The 13979-nt window shown below is 42.0% G+C and overlaps 1 pseudogene; it reads left to right on the top strand.

The window, feature by feature from the left end:
* Positions 1-1442: 1442 nt before the first annotated feature.
* On the top strand, positions 1443-7013 carry LOC112072057 (serine incorporator 1-like; annotated as a pseudogene).
* The last annotated feature ends 6966 nt before the right edge of the window (positions 7014-13979 follow it).

Raw genomic sequence — 13979 nt, 5'->3', positions numbered from 1 at the left:
GAACGCTACCCAAAATGACATTAAAATGCCCTTTATCCTTTCCCCCTCTAGATCCTAGGCTTCTGTCAGGGTGGGAGCACCATACCAGGAATGGAGAACCAGTTTAACTGTGACGTCATTTTTATTTTTTTTTATTTTTTTAATTTAACCTTTATTTAACCAGGTAGGCAAATTGAGAACACGTTCTCATTTACAATTGCGACCTGGCCAAGATAAAGCAAAGCAGTTCGACACATACAACAACACATAGTTACACATGGAGTAAAACAAACATATATCAATAATACAGTGAAAAAAAATAAGTCTATATACAATGTGAAGACAAGTGAGGTGAGATAAGGGAGGTGAAGGCAAACAAATATATGTATAAATAAATAAAAATATAAAAAGGCCATGGAGGCGAAGTGAGTACAACACAGCAAGTAAAATAAAAACTAAAAAACACTGGAATGGTTGGTTTGCAGTGGAAGAAAGTGCAAAGTAGAGACAGAAATAATGGGGTGCAAAGGAGCAAAATAAATTAATAAATAAATACAGTAGGTAAAGAGGTAGTTGTTTGGGCTAAATTGTAGATGGGTTATGTACAGGTGCAGTAATCTATGATCACGTCTGTCATTGTGGGCTACACGTCTGTGTACCGCATGTGCTTCGCCATGACCTGCTTCTTCTTCCTCTTCTCAGCCATCATGGTCTGTGTCCAGGGCAGCAAAGACCCGCGTGCAGCCATTCAGAATGGGTGAACTCAAATTAAGATTAAGATCACTTTATTCATCAATTGTACACAAGGTCCAACCAAAATTTGACTCCCGCTTTTTCCCAGCCCCTCTGAAAGACACACATACATATACAGGTTGGAGCAGGAGGCTGCAACACTGGGCGCCCGCGGAGCAGGTGTTGGGGAGGCTTAAGCGCCTTGCTTAAGGGCACAACGGCAGGCACTTTGAGGATTTGATACCAGCAACCCTCCAGCTTTCTTCCCTCCAGATTCTTCCCGTCAGACCCGGGATTCGAACTGGCACCCCTCCGGTTGTTGGTTCACCTTTAACCGCTAGTCTACCTGCTGCCCCACCACCATGCCCTTCACTGCTTTCATTCCCAGCAGGGAAAATGGTTTGAAGTGACATCATTACAATCAGAAACCGGTCGATATGTAAGTCCAACCAATTTTGGGTTAGTACTGTAATAAGTTGTTTACAAATCATGAATAAAACCTTTTTGTAACTTTCAGGCTCAAGTTCACTGGCTTCTCTTAGAGAAGACTCATGCAAATACTTAGTTTCTGATTCTTTAAGTTTCTGATCCTGGTCGGCATCACTGTGGGAGTCTTCTTCATCCCGGATGGAACCTTCCATACTGGTACTGTGATGATCACAGTTAACTTTAAATGTCTGTCAAGTGACTTCTGACAGTACTGGTGTAATCATTGGCTAATGATTAAGCCTTTGTGAAAAACATGCATTGGTGCATTGGTTTTTCCATCTGAAAGATCCTCAACCTATAGCGATTGCGTTATTATAAGTAAAGTATGCTGTTTATGCTCTTGTGAACCAACACAATCAGACAAACCAAGAAAATGTATCAAGTAATCAAAGAATGTAGAAGCCAATTTATTTCTGTTGAACTAGCACATTGTTTACTGCAAGAAAGAAACCAATTACTTTTTTATATGGTCTGCACTGTGTTTATATAAACTAAAAAAGGACATCCCTCACTTATTTATCCTATTTATTACCAAGCTGAAAATTATAATGCATTCGAATATAACCACACGATATTTGATAAAGGAAGTAGGAGAGGGAAAGTAATTTTACTCTGAATATGCCAGAAGTGAACCTACAGGCAAAGCACAATAGCGACACTGTTATACACTATATATACAAAAGTATGTGGACACCCCTTCAAGTTAGTGGATTTGGCTATTTCAGCCACACCCATTGTTGAAAGGTGTAGAAAATTGAGCACACAGCCATGCAATCTCCATAGTCAAAGATTGGCAGTAGAATGGCCTTACTGAGGGGCTCAGTGATTTTCAACATGGCACCGTTATAGGATGCCACCTTTCCAACAAGTCAGTTCGTCAAATTTCTGCACTGCTTAGAGCTGCCCTGGTCAACTGTAAGTGTTGTTATTGTGAAGTGGAAACATCTAGGTGCAACAACGGCTCAGCCGTGAAGTGGTAGGCCACACGCTCACAGAACGGGACCACCGAGTGCTGAAGCGATTTTAAAAATGGTCTGACCGCAGTGGCAACACTCACTAGCGAGTTCCAAATGGAAGCAATGTCAGCACAAGAACTGATCGTCGGAAACTTCATGAAATGGGTTTCCATGGCCTAATATCACCATGCGCAATGCATGGGCTGGAGTGGTGCATGGGCTGGAACTCCATGGGCTGGAGTGGTGTAAAGCTTGCCACCATTGGACTCTGGAGCAGTGGAAACGCGTTCTCTGTGGAGCGATGAATCACGCTTCACCATCTAGCACTCCGGACTAACAAATCTGGGTTTGGAGGATGACGGGAGAACACTACCTTCCCCAATGCATAGTGCCAACTGTAAAGTTTGGTGGAGGAGAAATAATGATCTGGTACTGTTTTTCATGGTTCGGCTGGGACCCTTAGTTCCAGTGAAGGAAAATCTTAACGCTACAGCATACAATGACATTCTAGGCAATGCTGTGCCTCCAACTTTGTGGCAACAGTTTGGGGAAGTCCCTTTCCTGTTTTAACATGGCAATGCCCCCGTGCAAAAAGCAAGTTCCATACAGAAATGGTTTGGAAGAACTTGACTGGCCAGCACAGAGCCCTGACCTCAACCCCATCATTGAACACCTTTGGGATGAATTGGAACACTGACTGCGAGCCAGTCCTAATCGCCTAACATCAGTGCACGACCACCAGAGCTCGTGGCTGAATGGAAGCAAGTCCCCGCAACAATGTTCCAACATCTAGTTGAAAGCCTTCACTCACAATAAGTTGTATGCTTGGGGTCATTGTCCATTTGGAAGACCCATTTGCGACCAAGCTTTAACTTCCTGACTGATGTCTTGAGATGTTGCTATGTTGATATGTTGCTTCAACATATCCACATAATTTTCCAGCCTCATGATGCCATCTATTTTGTGAAGTGCACCAGTCCCACCTGCAGCAAAGCACCCCCACAACATAATGCTGCCACCTCGGTGCTTCACGGTTGGGATGGTGTTCTTCAGCTTGCAAGCATCCCCCTTTTTCCTCCAAACGTCACAATGGTCATTATGGCCAAACAGCTCTATCTTTGTTTCATCAGACCAGAGGGCATTTCTCCAAAAAGTACAATCTTTGTCCCCATGTGCAGTTGCAAACCGTAGTCTGACTTTTTTATGGCGGTTTTGGAGCAGTGTCTTCTTCCTTGCTGAGCGGCCTTTCAGGTTATGTCGATATAGGAATCGTTTTACTGTGGATATAGATACTTTTTGTAACTGTTTCCTCCAGCATCTTCACAAGGTCCTTTGCTGTTGTTCTGGGATTGATTTGCACTTTTTGCACCAAAGTACGTTCATCTCTAGGAGACAGAACACGTCTCCTTCCTGAGCGGGATGACGGCTGCGTGGTCCCATGGTGTTTATACTTGCGTACTATTGTTTGTACAGATGAGCGTGGTACCTTCAGGCATTTGGAAATTGCTCCCAAGGATGAACCAGACATGTGGAGGTCTACAATGTGTTTTCTGAGGTCTTGGCTGATTTCTTTTGATTTTCCCATGATGTCAAACGAAGAGGCACTGAGTTTGAAGGTAGGCCTTGAAATATATCCACAGATACACCTCCAATTGACTCAAATGATGTCAATTAGCCTATCAGAAGCTTCTAAAGCCATGACATCATTTTCTGGAATTTTCCAAGCTGTTTAAAGGCACAGTCAACTTAGTGTAAGTAAACTTCTGACCCACTGGAATTGTGATACAATGAAGTATAAGTGAAATAATCTGTCTAAACAATTGTTGGAAAAGTTACTTGTGTCATGCACAAAGTAGATGTCCTAACCGACTTGCCAAATCTATAGTTTGTTAACAAGAAATTTGTGGAGTGGTTGAAAAACAAGTTTTAATGACTCCAACATAAGTGTATGTAAACTTCCGACTTCAACTGTGGTACCTTAATTCTGCTGAAAAAGTTTTACTACCATGACTGTGTTTATTCTAGCAGGGTTCTTCAAGCCTGCTCCTGGAGACCCATAGGGTGTGCATACATTTGTTCCAGCCATATACTAATATCTGATTTAACTAGCCAATCAACCAATCATCAACCCTTGATACGTTGAATGTGGTGTTAGTAGTAATGGACAGGAACAAAAGCCTGCACATCTTGTGGCTCTCCAGGACCAGGATTGAATTACACTGTTCTAAAGAAAACATAGAACGAGAATATGCATCTGAAGAGTATGGATGGGGGTGTTCGTCATACGTGACTGTTTTTGCCGACCCTCTCCATGTTGCCCTTCTCTCCCTCAGGCCTGTTGTCGTTCACCTTCCTCCACTACGCACTGGCCTTCACCTCAGTGGTGCTGTTCTACATCTACTACACCCAGCCTAAAGACTGCACTGAGCACAAGGTCTTCATCAGCCTCAACCTCATCTTCAGCGTCATCTTCTTCATCGTCTCCATCCTACCCAAAGTACAGGTATTGTGGCGGTTTCATTGCCCACCTCAAATTAAGGAACAGTTTCAGCAATTATATCAGTAATTATTGATACAATGTTTGGTAAGGGAATGCTTTTATTAGTCAGTTTTTGTTGATAACAGTGTTGACAATTGTTTGCATTGCATGATGATGAATTTGTTCCACTGCATACATGTGTTTACCAGTGCCTATGTTTTTGTGTTTCACAGGAAGCCCAGGCCCAGTCTGGTCTGCTCCAGGCCTCTCATCTCCCTCTACACCATGTATGTCACCTGGTCCGCCTTGACCAACAACCCAAGTGAGTCTCAGCCTTTTCCCCATTTCAGTTTCTGCCGTTGTTGTCATTGTATATAGTTGTTTTTACTTTCTCCCTCCAGTTTATGTTTATATTTGCTTTCCAAACCACTGCAGCACTGAGTATTGCCTACTGGTGAGTTTGGCAGACTTTGGTAGTTCACTCACCTTCCCCAACTCGTTGCATTTACTTGTACTTGTGCTTGTAGTGGGTCAGTGGAAAAGCTCAGACATGTGTTGGAGTGTGTCTACAACAGTCTGCACTCAGTTGTTGTAATTAATAGACACTTGGCATATCTGTTGTGATAATAGGTTTAGAGTCTTGGCTGTTGCCTTCCTCAAGACTGCAGGTCTCTTTACGTGTTTTTTTTCTTCCCCATAACTATCCTACATTCTATGGCTGATTTGCTGTGTCTGTCTCTCTCAGACCGTAAGTGTAACCCCAGCCTGCTGAGTCTGGTGTCAAATGTCAGCTCCAGCGAGCCCACACCCATCAGTGCCTCAGGACAGGTGCAGTGGTGGGATGCCCAGAGCATTGTGGGTTTGGTCATCTTCCTCTTCTGCACTCTCTATGCCAGGTAGCTAGCTACTCCAATTTGGATCCATATCATGGCTGCTTATTTAAGTGTCTGTTATGCAATGATCTTGATAGATCTCCCATGCTGACCCCTGGTCTCTCTCTTTTTGTATCTCTTTTTCTCTCTCCACCTCTCTCTCCCATTCTCTCTTTCTCTCTTCTTTCTCCCTTTCTTTATGTCTGTCTTGTTCACATTTTCCATTCTCTTTCCTGCCCTCCCACACCTTTTTAGCTTTGCTTTACTTATTGTTATTCTTTAGTTTTTTTATCCTCATGTTTGTTGTGTAGTAAATATTTAAGCTATTATTTCCTTATTTTTTTCCTGTGAAGCACATTGTGTTGCATTCCATGTCTGAAATGTGCTGTATAAATAAAGCTTGATTTGATTTGACTCCCTCCCCTCTGGGTGAACGTATGTCCAGCAACACTCAGGTGAACAAGCAGATGCAGACCGAGGAGGGCGGGGGTTATGGAGGAGAGGGCGAGGTAGGGGAGGACGGTGTGCGATGGGCCGTGGATAATGAGGAGGAGGGAGTCACCTACAGCTACTCCTTATTCCACTTCCACTTCTGCCTGGCCTCCCTCTACATCATGATGACACTCACCAACTGGTACCAGTAAGTACAGCAACAGCTGACCATCAGAGCCACAGCTATATAGAAATGTTAGAACATTTTACAATATTTCTAGGTGTCCTATTGGGTATGTTGTGTATGTATTCAGGGTCAGTTTGAAAGCCATGGGATCAGGAGGGATATTTCTTTGGGTGAATCTCAACAGCCTTTGTGTGAAAGCTATGCGAAAGCAAATCCCTGATAGGCAGCATTAATCCACCATATTGCTCTGACCTTTTCTGTGTTTTCAGATCAGCCTAAATTAAGGGGATGAGACAAGCATAGAAAGCCACTATAAAGATACACTCTTTAAACTGACACCTTCTCCCTTCATTCCTCAGGCCTGACACCACCAGCCAGGCCATGCAGAGCAGTATGCCAGCTGTGTGGGTGAAGATCAGCTCCAGTTGGCTGGGCCTGAGCCTCTACCTCTGGACCCTGCTCGCCCCTCTCATGTTTCCCGAGCAAGACTTCAGCCAAACAGCCCCCCATGGGGTCACCATTGGCTTGTAAGATGTTGTGTTGAAGTTTATTATTGTTATAATAGTTTTTTTATATATACGAGTCAGAATTTTTGCATTGTTCTCTGTTGGTGTGTTTAATCTTGTTTTGTTGGGATTTGTTGTGATTTATTTTATTTAACATGTTAGGGTCTTTTATCTACCATGGCTGCATGGGTTATGGTTATCATCAGTTTGTCCCAGAATGCACATTAGTGAACTATAGCAAAGACGTAATAATCAGGTGCTTATTACCTCACTTTTAAAATAATATATCAGTTGGAATTCTGAGTCTGAGCCCTCTTACTGAAACAATGTACTATGTACACATCCTGATTAAAGCTCACTGGACTGTGAAGTATTAACCTAGCCCTTGCTCTAACTACATATTTCTGAACCCTGGAGGTCAGTTGTAATTCCCCCTACCTACCCCACCCTAAGGCTTAGCTCTCTACCCCAACTATGCCTGATTCACGTAGGGCCGACCTGAACCGTACTGGCTCAGATATTTTCTTTTCTCATGATCCTTTCCAGCAAGGTTCCAGAAACTATGGTGGATGCATATTCAGGTCAGTACAGCTCAGGCTTGGCTTGGCTCAGTTTGGCTCAGGAGTGTGAAAATGGTACTACAGTGCTCTCAAACCCCAACCTTAGCCCATTTAACTCTGGTGCTACACCATGCCCTGTCCCTAAAGACATCTGTGTTTCTGCTCCATCACTAGCCCTGTTTCTGGGTCTTCTATATCCATAGTCATGGGTCAGTCATAAGTCAGATACATGCTTGTATCTGCAGTGAGGAGACGTATTCTGATCTGATACAATCAATCTCTTGGGAGCAGTTTCTCGGACACAGATTAAGTATAGTCCTGGACTAAGAAGCTGTTTCAATTGAGATTTTCCATTGACCATGGTTTTTAGTCCCGGACTAGGCTTAATCTGTGGCTGGAAAACCGTCCCTTGAAGTCTACAGGGGTTAAGGTGAGGAAGTGGGATTCTGAACCTCGCACTTCTGCTCTGAGAAATGCCCATGTGTTGCCAYGATGTTACTGAGTCTGATTAATAAACTGTCATTAGTGTACAGCTCTACAACAATGCATTTCAAGAACAATATGTTGGTGTTTGATAATATGTATAATGGTTATAATTCAATGGATATTGCTCTCAAATTTGATAATTATGAGTTGTTTGGCAATTCTTGCACATTTCATAATTTCATGTCAGATTATTTACCTCTTAATGGATATGAAGTTTCCCAATGTGACTGAAATGAGATCAATGTGTTTAACTCGTGGTGAAAAGATTGGTGTGCTTAAGAGATGTGAAATGTTGCTTATGAGGTGAAATGTTGAAATTGGTGGTCTGTTGAAGAATCTATAGTAAAACAGTGCGAACATTTGAGTATTGTGAATTAAATTATTTAAAAGTTAAATTGAAGACAATAAGTCAATTCTGATATACATTAAAGTGTACAAAACATTAGGAACACATTCCTAATATTGAGTTGCAACCCCTTTTTACCCTCAGAACAGCCTCAATTCGTCAGGGCATGGACTCTACAAGGTGTTGAAAGCATTCCACAGGGATGCTGGCCCATGTTGACTCCAATGCTTCCCACAGTTGTGTCAAGTTGGCTGGATGTCATTTGGGTGGTGGATCATTCTTGATACACATGGGAAACTGTTGAGCATGAAAAACCCAGCAGTGTTGCAGTTCTTGACACTCAAACAGGTGCGCCTGGCACCTACTACCAAACCCCGTTCAAAGGCACTTCAATCGTTTGTCTTGCCCATTCACCTTCTGAATGGCACACACACACAATCCATGTCTCAAGGCTTAGAAATCCTTCTTTAACCTGTCTCCTCCCCTTAATCTACACTGATTGAAGTTGATTTAACAGGTGTCATCAATAAGGGATCATAGCTTTCAGCTAGATTCACCTAGTCAGTCTGCCATGGAAACTCAGTGTATTGTACAGTATATGTTGCATGTGAGCGTAATGTATTATGGTTCATTGTCCATACAGATGAATTAACACAAGCATGATTTCAAGTGATGATCCTTCAGTATTGCATGAAGAATTATCAATGGTGTTTTTGAGAACAACAACATTGAATGCCTTTTTATATTAATGCATTTCAAAAAGAACTATTAGATACAAATTCAAACCTGCACTAAAGTGGCTTCCACATTTTGTGTTAAATGATGGTGAGACAGTAGTATGTCAGCTAATTTCATAGTTTGAATATAAAGGTACTGTATCTGCAAATTCTCTTTTTCAAAAAAATCCTCAACATAATAAAATAAAAAATCTATTGTTTACTATCTATAATACTGTCTTCACAATTGCAGTAAGATTAGTTCTCAATGTTGACCACTAGGTGGAACTGAAGCTCCTTCAATCATATTGTTTTCTTTACTGTTATCAGATACCATACTACACAGTACACTACAGAAATGGCATAAGGATATTTTCTAATCAACATACTGAGGTTGCTCAGAGCTTTACCCTGTGCTCTGAGAAACTTGAGGACTGTGAAGGGCGAACGTGATGTGACCAATAGGCCTGTCCTCTGTGGATGTTGTTGATTGTACAGTATGCTGTTGATCCTTATTGACACCAAAGGTCTCTTTTATCTTGGTAAGTTCACCAGAGGGAGAAAGCCTGATTATCTATTTGCTGGGTCTATGATAACATTTCCATCAGATTGCTACTGTAAGGGGACCCCACGGCACAATCAGAGATTAGACTGAGGAGGCACTGGGGATGGATGGGGACAGAAGAGGGCCAAATGGGAGCACTGCATCTTTTTACCAGCAATTGTTTGATTTTCATTGCTCATGTTATTTAAAACAGAACCTGAAGTCACTGAAGGTTTCTGAGGAACATAGGACTAAGTTACACTGCCATAGATATAATATTTAGTTTTTAGGTACCAGTTGTGTAAAAGTAGCCCCAATTGTTGATCGCTTTCCTTTGATTTTATTATTTTATTTATGTAACTAGGCAAGTCAGTTATGAACAAATTCTTATTTACAATGACGGCCTACCAAACGGCAAAAGGCCTCCTGCGGGGACGGGGGCCTAGGATTAAAATAAATAAATACAATATAAATATAGGACAAAACACACATCACGACAAGAGAGACAACACAACACTTCATAAAGAGAGACCTAAGACAATAACATAGCAAGGCAGCAACACATGACAACACAGCATGGTAGCAACACAACATGGTAGCAGCACATAACATGGTACAAACATTATTGGGCACAGTCAACAGAGAGATTAAAGTAGATGTCACGCGTCAAAATCAAGATTTATGACCCTATGTCCTGCTAAAGTGTGCATGCCCATATTTGGGTTTCCTGTCCTGTGGTTTGGGGGGGGCGTGGTTTAAAGTGACCCTATGTTTGGTCCTCCTGTTTCTCACGGCTTAGAGAGTTAAAAGAGTTTTATGATGTTTTTGAATTTGTCATGCTGTGTGATGTCTAGTGTCCTGTTTGGGGTTGTGTGTGTAATGAACATTTCAAAGAGTAAGGCCTATTTTATTGCTTATAGCCCTCCGGGGTTGTTTTCTATGAAACACGAATGTCCGGGGGTATTGGGCTTTGCAGCCGCCTTATAAAGCCCCTGAACAATCCATGTTTAAGACTGTACAAGATCTTAAAAATAACCATGGATTTTGGGATCAGTGACAAAGCAGTGATGACTGTAACAACTGAAGCAGGCCCTCGGGTTGCCCATAGAGCAAGGGCTAAGTATCAAGCCGCAATATATGATGCGCCAAAAAAACGTTTTTTAAATGTGTATAGAACCCAAATACCGCCAGCAAATGCGCTGAAAGATCAAGTGTTGATGTCTAATGGACAGCTGTGGGGGTATCGGTTTGATTACCTGGCCTGTAGAGTGACCCTCTATACGGTAGCTGAAGGAGAAGAATATACAGACCAGACTGTAGGCTTGGAATATGGTGTTGAAGCCTGGTCGGTTTTTCGCAAGGTTGTGTGTCCTGAACTGGGCCTTATCACCAAGGGGTATAGTGTGTTCACGGGCCACGAGACCCGTTGGGAAGGTACCCCTGACTCCTCAGGACGAATATTTCACAGGGTGAAAATACAAAGACAGAATGGACGTCCGTGCGGCTGCGTGGAGTTCTATATCGGCACCGAGGAAATCCGAAACCAAAACATTAGGGATGGTGGCCTGACTGGTGATTCCAGACTGCGTATGCTTATTCCTTTTAAAAGTTGGGATGTAATGGAATTGAACATGTTGCAGGTGTTGGATGCTCTCTTTATACAGAGCCAACAGCGGCAGAGCCTTGTTCATTTAAAGAAGTGTATAATATATACGAATCGTAAAGATTACGATTCAAAAGAGGCTCAAGAAGATACAGCTTCCGAAGAAAACTAAGTACGCGGCCGAGGTTAACCACGCCCAGATACCCAAAGGCCTGGTTCTACAATAAAAAKAAAAAAGCAGCCAGTTCTTCATTTCATCATACACCATGGATCTCCATACCATCTACGAGGACTCCGCTACGTCATGGGGGCCCGACACTAAGGACTCTATGCCACGAAGCCCGACACTCTACTCCCCCCTGGCAAGACCCGAGACACCCCCTACATTTACACAGCCTGAGGATGTGTTTGATGGGGTGGCCAGTACTATTTTTGTGGATACCATCAAGGCCTCTGTAGCTACACTTTTAGACGTGGTGATTGGCGAATATATACGAGAAAAATGCATCGGCTGTGAGATCAATCATCCCAGCCAGCGTCGTCATCCTTGCCTATACGACCCTCCTAGATACTACTTTTTCAATCATTTTGAGGAGCTGGTGAAAAGACTGTGGTCCTGCAGGTTTATACCAGCGCTGGTCATCGCACTGGAGTCTATGGGTCTTGTGCCGTCTATCCCTAGAGTTTACGGGGTAACCGAAGCCTTCCTACATGAACTGAAGGAGGCCATCTTCATCCACGAGAAACTCAAAGAAATCCGACACACCCTGGTGGACGACAACAAATACAGGGAAGCTGTGGTGGCTGATGTGATGCTTTTCTGGCTCAATAAATCCCAAGAGACCGAGTGACATTTTGTTATTTAGACGTAAAGCTATGGGTAACTATGTGTCTACGATGTTTGAGCGAATAAATACCTTTTTTCTTTTGAGAGACCTTACAAATGTTATGCATCAAATTATTGAAAATAATGTGAACAATGTAACGTTCTACACGACCAACAATACCGGTGTTATTGTAGAGCGTGTGTTAAAAATTGAGCAAATCATGAATAATGTACGACATACGTGCGAGAGTTTACAATGGACCCAAATGGTATCAAGGCTTGTTGATGATTCTGAAGAACTAGAAATAACTTTGTCTAAGATTTTACATTATTTGTTTGAACCACCATTTAATGTGAACGTGTATCATATTTGTTGTTTATATACTTATATATCAGACGTGTGTGTTTTAAAAATTCAGCGACACAAACCTGTAAATCTAAACCCAATATATAGGGTGTTACATGCTGTGATTGTTGAGAAAACTGGGACTTGTATCTTGCAACGAATCCTGAATTGTCTGTATACGTAATACTTGTTGCATTCTTAAAAAAATAAAAATTCACAAACTAAAATGTTGTCGTTATTTGAAAGTGGCTCATTAACGTTATTGTACCTCAGAGAGGCAAGAAGGATGGCTGAGCAGCTGTTGAAAAACATTTATTATAATCCCGCTAACCCCGGGTCTTATGGGGGTAAAGAGCGTTTACAGAGAGCTATAGCTGAAGAAACAGGTAGCCTGTTAAGCGATGCTAAAGTGAATGAGTGGTTATCAGAGCAGGATGCCTATACTCTACATAAACCTGTAAGAAAACAATTTCCAAGAAATATAGTTTTTTCTACGCATCCCTTATCCCAATTTCAGGCGGATCTATGTGACATGCAGGCCCTTGCCGATAAAAATGATGGAAATCGCTACATGCTAACGGTTATAGATATTTTCTCTAAATTAGCATATGTAAGGGTGTTAAAAAATAAGAGCGGGGCAGAGGTGACCCGGGCCTTTGACTCGATCTTGAAGGCAGGAGGCGCACCCAAGAAAGTGCAGACTGATGGCGGAAAATAATTTTTTAATAATACATTTCAGAAGCTCATGAAGAAGYATAATATAGTACATTTTGCTACAGGCTCTGATTTGAAAGCTTCAGTTGTTGAACGCTTTAACAGAACGTTGAAGGAGCGGATGTGGAGATATTTTACAGCTCACAACACACATAGATATACAGATATAGTTCAGGATTTAGTAAACGGTTACAACAACAGCTACCATAAGAGTATACGGATGAAGCCCTCTGAGGTCTCTTCGGAAAACTATTTTCAAGTCTTTAAAAATCTGTATGGTTTGTTCCCACTTCGCCGTAAGAAAAAAATTACTTTTAAATTCCTAGTGGGTGACTTGGTGCGTATATCGAAGTTGAGGGGTGTTTTCGACAAAAAATACGAACAAGGTTACAGCGCGGAGTTGTTTACCGTTACAGAATGTCTGCCACGCATACCCCCGGTCTACAAGTTAAAATATTATGACGGGGATCTTATAGAGGGATCTTTTTATGAGAAGGAATTACAGAAGGTCCAGTTGGGTAAAGACAAAGTCTTTCACGTGGAGGAGATTCTAGATCAGAAGAGAGAAAAGGGTAAAAAATGGTTGCTGGTCCGCTGGAAAAACTGGCCCCAAAAGTTCAACAGTTGGGTATTGGAGCACGATGTGGTGGATGCAACGGGGGTTTAACTTAAACCCTCAGTCATGATAACTAGCGCATCATTCGCGTGTCACAGTAGTGCATCATGGAACACAGCGGCTTCTACCTGACTCTCCCCAGTAATGCGTCTGCACATATATATCGTTATTTTTTATTTTTTTTTATTTCACCTTTATTTAACCAGGTAGGCTAGTTGAGACAAAGTTCTCATTTGCAACTGCGACATGGCCAAGATAAAGCATAGCAGTGTGACAGACAACACAGAGTTACACATGGAGTAACAATAAACAAGTCAATAACATGGTAGAAAAAAAAGAGAATCTATATACAATGTGTGCAAAAGGCATGAGGTAGGCAATAAATCGAATAATTACAATTAGAGATTAACACTGGAGTGATAAATCATCAGATGATCATGTGCAAGAGAGATACTGGTGTGCAAAAGAGCAGAAAAGTAAATAAATAAAAGCATATGGGGGTGAGGTAGGTAAATTGGGTGGGTAGTTTACAGATGACTATGTACAGCTGCAGCGATCGTTAGCTGCTCGGATAGCAGAGTTTTTAAAGC

Source organism: Salvelinus sp. IW2-2015, unplaced genomic scaffold, assembly GCF_002910315.2.
Source record: "Salvelinus sp. IW2-2015 unplaced genomic scaffold, ASM291031v2 Un_scaffold1810, whole genome shotgun sequence".
NCBI classification, from domain to species: Eukaryota; Metazoa; Chordata; class Actinopteri; order Salmoniformes; family Salmonidae; genus Salvelinus; species Salvelinus sp. IW2-2015.
Note: the sequence above shows the minus strand (reverse complement) of the source record. Positions and strands in the feature narration are given on the sequence as shown.